The following is a 6354-nucleotide window of genomic DNA, read 5'->3' as shown; positions in this document are numbered from 1 at the left end:
TCATGTATGATAATCAAACTTACAGTCATGTTAGTTAAGGTTTCTAGATATACATAGACATATTTCAATTAGGTAGGTAATCTTTAAACACTTCAAAGACCTACAGAATATGGCATTTAAATTGTTTTAAAAACTTAGACTTTTCTGGAAGTGAGACATGTCTGCTCCTGGCAGCACCAATTTACTTCAAAGAGAAAGATGGGCATTGAAGACACTCCATATGGAGTTTATCTTCTTCTTGGAAAAACTGGCCATTTGGTCAAGAAAGTGTTCTTGTCTGGACTTCTTGACAGTATGTTGTATTGACTGTACATTTCAGTGAGAAAGTGAACACTGAACTTTGCCAAAATGAGGCGAGATGGTCCTTCAGGTTCCTGCTTCACAGAAGATACTGCCAGACATTCTGCAGGACACAGAAGAAAGTGACTGATGACCTTTATCAATAGGTGAAACAATCCTTCAAATATCCTGCTTCAATAAAAAGTCTGTAGGCTGAAGATGGATGCCTCAATGTTGCAGAGCAACTTTGGGTGACTGTCCAGGCAACCAGATGTCTCTTATCATTTCCAGAGTTTTGGAAGTTGCTCACAATGCACTTCCTGTTTACTTAGATAATATATCCTTCTGGGGGTCTTTGATGGAGTTGAAGACTAGATAGTTATAATTATAGTTTTCCTTGGTTATGGTAAAAAGTAAATTAGATATAAAACTTTAGACTCACTAATATAGGATAGATGATAGAATATTTTCTTTAATTTTACCAAATATAAATAGACTAGATATTTTAACTGTAACCACCACAAGGGCTTATTTGGCTTGCACTTCCACAGCACTGTTTATCTCTGAAGGAAGTCAGGACAGGAACTCAAACAGAGCAGGAACCTGGAGGCAGGAACTGACACTAGAGGCCTTAGAGGGGTGCTGCTTGCTGGCTTGCTCCCCATGGCTTTCTCAGCCTGCTTTCTTATAGAACCCAGGACCACCTACCCAGGGATGGCATCACCCACAGTAGGCTAGTCCCTCCTGCATCAATCACCAATTAAGAAAATATCCTATACAGACTTGCCTGAAGCCCAATCTTATAGTGGCATTTTCTTAATTCAGGCTCTGTCCTCTCAGATTGTGTCAAATTGACATAGAACTAGCCAGCACAGAACTGGAGGGCATGAATATGCCTCCATCATTCACTCCCATGCCTTACCTGAATCAGTATTTGGATGTAGAAGGTCTTGAGTAGGAGTTTACTATTCTCAGCCTCCAAACCCTTCTTCATATTTGGTATAGAGACTAGTAGTTATGGATCTCAGAATCAGGTATCTGCTGTCTTTTGGGGCCAGGAATCATGCTTTCAGACTGACATAGGGAACTCTAATCAATATGTGGGGTACTCATGGAAAGCAAGACCATGGGCAGTGCCATGGAAGACACAGGGTGGAGAGCCAGGTGAGTGTGTGCTAGGATGATCACCTTGTGCAGGGACTTTGGAGGCCCACAAAGGCTTTCTAGTGAGATCTGAGTTTGCTTTACCCAGCAGAGCTGCATTAGAGGATTGCTTGACCACATGCATGGTTACCAGGTGATTGGAAGGGTCTGCACTTGGCTGAGTTAGGGGGAGATCTTTTGCTCCACCCCTTGGCATTTCTTTAAAAGGCCCTTTAGAAGAGACAGGAGGGGCCAGTGGATATGATCCAGGTCCTCCCAAGACTATCCTGTGTTTCTATCTGTTTCTCTCCTCTCTATCCTTCTATTTAAATCTCTTATCTCTCACTCCTCAAGAGTACCCTTGCCGGGCGGTGGTGGCACACGCCTTTAATCCCAGCACTCGGGAGGCAGAGCCCGGCGGATCTCTGTGAGTTCGAGGCCAGCCTGGGCTACCAAGTGAGTTCCAGGAAAAGGCGCAAAGCTACACAGAGAAACCCTGTCTCGAAAAAAAAAAAAAAAAAAGAGTACCCTGGGGGAAAAGGTGGGAGCTGGTCTCTCAGCTGGGCTCCCACAAGGGACAAGTGGATCTAGGACACTGAGAAGGTCAGGTCCCAGTCTTAAGCATCATAATGTGCTCTAAGAGCATGGCCACAGGTCCCTAGGGTAATCTGAGTTTACCACAAAGCTTTGAGCAGAGTAATCTTTCCACTTGCACTTTTCATCATGTCAGGAAAGTAGTCTGCCTCAGGACTGCAAAGTGGCTGGCAGGCACCTGGGCTTCTGTCTTGGCCCATACCACTCTGAAGTGAAGGAGTCAGGGCATTGGGGGAGTTCCTCTAGGAATAGGCCAAGGGTGAAGGAGAAAGACAGACCATTTGTCCTTTCTGAATTCTCTGCTCTGCAGGAGAGGACTGGGGTCTGGGAACAGGGTGGCCACCAGGGGCCTGCTGATTCCTGGTGACCTTGGAGGAAATATACAAAATCAATCTCTCTCTCTCTCTCTCTCTCTCTCTCTCTCTCTCTCTCTCTCTCTCTCTCTCTCTCTCCCTCTCTCTCTCTCTCTCTCTCTCTCTCTCTCAAATTCAAGACACATTTTGACTCTACACAGTCTCAGTCTCACACTGTCACACATATTCAATTCAAGCTCACCTTCAGTGACACACAATCATGTTCAATGTATTCTGAGAGAAATTCATGCTCCTAACATTCAAAAACATACTCATTCACAGTCAATGACAGTGACCCCATCCACTAGCAATACTCATACATTCATTTACTGTCAGGAATGCATACACACACACACACACACACACACACACTCCTCCACTCTGACCAAGGGACAAGCTGAGTGTTATCACAGGCTGAGATGAGCTATCCCTGCTTATGCTTTTTTGTTGTTTTGCCATCCACTTCTGTGGGGGTGCTTTCAGAGGAATCAGTTCTTCACTCTCTGTCCCATGAGTAGCACCCAGTTTACCTAGTCCCTAAACATCCTTCAGTGAAGAGACTTGAGTTGGGCTCTGCTTACTAGTAGAAGTAGACTAAACAGGATGAGTAGACAAACACCAACTCTGAGTCTTACACAGCTTCTGAAGGTAAGTCCTATTGCATGCACTAATCCTTGTAGACTCCCCTCTTCACCATGTTTTCTAGGTAGATGCCCTCTGCCACAATACTCACTACACTGTCAAGGATCCTGAGGCCTGCCTGGCTATTGTCTTGCACTCTCCCTTTTACACATAACTTCCTTATTCCTGCCCCCAATCTCTGGAAAACCATGTAACCAGTATATCCCACAGTATAAGCATCTACCCAAGGGACTGCTGTAGCTCTTCTTTGGCCAATGTTTACCCAGCCACTGCTGCCACTCCACTTTACCCCAACAGTGGTGGGATGCAGTTGCTTTTCTCTTGGCTGTAGCAAAATACATGACAAAATCAACTTAATGAAGGAAGTGCAGATTTTGGCTCACAGTTTGACGGTATAGTCCACCATGGTGAAAATAATTGTGGCAGGACTGTGCGGCAGGTGATCAAATCGCATTTAAGTCAGGAAGTGGGAAGCAGTGAATGTTCTTGTATTTTCGTTCAGTCCAGTACCCCAGTATATAGAATGGTGCCACCCACATTCAATGTGTGTCTTCCTTCCTCAATTAATCCAATAGAGACATGCTCAGAGTCTTGTCTCTTAGGCTAGTCTAGATCTTGTCAAGTTGACAACATTGACCATCACATTACCACAGGCTGGAATTACAGTCCCACCACAAGATGAGCATCAACTGATCTTTTGTCATCCTCCATCCTCCCCTCAAGCTACTAGGGCTGCTCTACTTCTTGATCTCCTGTACGGGCCAAGCTCTCAGGCACACCTGGGCCCTCAGTGGGCCTCGCCTGGCCTGAGCCAGTAGGGGCCAACACATCTTCATCTCTCTGGGTGACAGGGAAGACCTTGGCCTCATCAGAGTCAGGGCCTGCCTTTATGGCACCACCACTATCAGGAGCAGGCCCAGCAGCTTGCTCAAGAACAGCAGCAGCAGCCTGGCCAGCATCTTCACCAGCTGGCAGAGCCTCTCTAACAGCAGGGGCAGGCTCAGCACCCCCAACACTGACAAGGGCAGCCTGGGCCACATCCAGCTCTCCACCATGCACTTCCACCCCTTCCCCCACTGGGACCACCGCATTTTCAGCCAGAGCTGCCTCCCACGCCTCAGTCTCCCGGACAAGCCTGAGCAGCCCCACAAAGCCAGGTGGCCGCCTCTCCAGCCGCAACCTCCTCAGGGTGTTCTGCAGCATCTGGTTGGGCCTGGCCCGCATCAGCACCTGCCGTACCCTCGCCTGATCCACCATTGCAGGCTGGATGCCCCCCTTCTCCAGGGCCATCTGCAGCAGACCTTCCAGGCGCATCACATAGGCAAAGAGGGTCTCCTGAGGCCGCTGGGAGCAAGTCAGGAACTTCAGCCGGGCGGTCATCACGGTATCCTTGTTGCCAAACACCTGCACCAGTGCAGCCAGGCAGTCCTGTGCAGGGGTATCTGGATGTTCTTCCAGAAGCTCACACAGGAGATCCAGGGCAGGGCCCCCCAGGCTCTCCACCAGCCGCCGCCGCCTCTCCCTCTCGGATATGTGGCGCCACAGGTATAGCATGTCATTGGCATGGTCCAGCCAGCTCTCGAAAGACTGACCCCCAGAGCCGGGCTCTTCCATCCCAGAGAAGTGTCTCAGTTCCTGGTAGGCCATGTTTTCCAGGATGGGCTGCAGGGCTTGGCTCCACTGCTGGGTCCAGGCTCCAGCCCCATGTGCCCCTCCTGCCACATCAAAGGCCCCTTCCTCACCTGAACCTCCTGCCTCACCTGCGGCTCCTGCCAATCCCACAGCTCCTATAATGCCTGCAACTCCCATGTCACCTGCAGCTCCCTCCTCATCTGACATTCTTGCCTCACCTACAGCTCCTGCTTCACCCACAGCCCCTCCACCATCCACAGATCCTTCATCCCCTGCAGACCCCTCATCACTCCCAGACCCTTCATCACCCACAGACCCCTCTTCACCTGCAGACCCATCATCACCTGCTCCTGCCTCTAAAACGCCTCCTTCTCCTGCAGCTCCTACCTCACCTGCAGCTCCTACCCAACCCATAGCTCCTATAACACCTGCAACCCCCATGTCCCCTCCAGCTCCTTCCTCATCAGACATTCTTGCAGCCCCTGCCTCAACTACATCATCTTCCTCATCCATAGCCCCCTCGTCTGACAGTCTTGCTTCATCTATTACTCCTGCCTCATATATAACTCCTCCCTCAGCCTCTGCTCCTTCCTCATCTGACACTCGTGCCTCAGCTGCAGCTTCTTCCTCGGCTGTTCTTCCTGCCTCACCTGCTCCTCCTTCCTCACCCTCTGTCTCTTCCTTGTCTGACACTCTTGCCTCAGCTGCAGCTCCTTCCTCCTGTAGGAAGGAGGCAGGAGGGGCTGCACCCGCTCCTCCTTCCTCACCCTCTGTTCCTTCCTCCTCCGACACTCTTGCCTCATCCTCAGCGCCTTCCTCAGCTGCTCCTCCTGCCTCACCCACATTCCCTGTCTCACCTCCATCTCCTTCCTCAACTGCAGTCCCTGATGTACCTGAAGCCCCTGCCCCACCTGAAGCCCCTTGCAAAGCTTGCCCATGAGCCTGTGCAGGGAAATTGAATGTACCCTGTAACTCGATATCAGGGACCTGAGGCAGGAAGATCACAGACCAGGGCCCCCTATCACTTGGTATTTGTCGGGGGATCAAACTTTGGTTCAAATTGTCAGCGAATTCAACCAAAGCAACCTTTGCCCCTATCTCCTTTCTGAAGACCTTGCCAAGCACTCGGTATCTGCCCAGGGGCCTGAGGGCAGCCTGCACAGCCTCCTGGAATTCGTCTTCCTCACAATCATCAGGGATGCCCAGGATAAGCAGTGAACGCTGGGCATTGACACCCATCCACCCACACCAGTCCTGAAGAATCGCCAGTGCCATAGCAGTGGACTTGGAAGGGAACATGACCAGACAGGGATGTGTGCTGACTGTAGCAGCTCCTCTTTAGCCTGTGAATGCAAAAGACAGAAAGGCATATGGACACCAGGCAATCCAAGCCCCACCAAACATACAGCTGGTATCCTGTGGTCCTCTCACCGAATTACTATAGCATCAAGGGGCCCCTCTCTCTTCTCCAGCATGGTTACTGTCTTCTCCTACTCACCCTCTTGTGGATAATAAACATGGATCCCTCTTCCTCTTGGGCTGATGTCCCTGCACTACCAGACAGCAACTGTAAATGTACTTCTTCCTCCCACCATCATCTGCAACCTTGCAATCAGGTGTCCTTTCTAACAACTGTCTGTACCCCAAGTCTAGAATCCTTCCATAGCCAGCTCTATAATTTCTAAATATATAATCTTTTACAATGATTTAG

At 49.7% G+C, this 6354-nt stretch overlaps 1 pseudogene; it reads right to left on the bottom strand.

Annotated features, from left to right (window-relative positions):
• Positions 1-3737: 3737 nt before the first annotated feature.
• On the bottom strand, positions 3738-5983 carry LOC121825797 (paraneoplastic antigen Ma6E pseudogene; annotated as a pseudogene).
• Between the last annotated feature and the right edge of the window lie 371 nt (positions 5984-6354).

Source organism: Peromyscus maniculatus, chromosome X (assembly GCF_049852395.1).
Source record: "Peromyscus maniculatus bairdii isolate BWxNUB_F1_BW_parent chromosome X, HU_Pman_BW_mat_3.1, whole genome shotgun sequence".
Lineage (NCBI taxonomy): Eukaryota > Metazoa > Chordata > Mammalia > Rodentia > Cricetidae > Peromyscus > Peromyscus maniculatus.
This window is presented reverse-complemented; position numbering and strand designations above follow the sequence as displayed.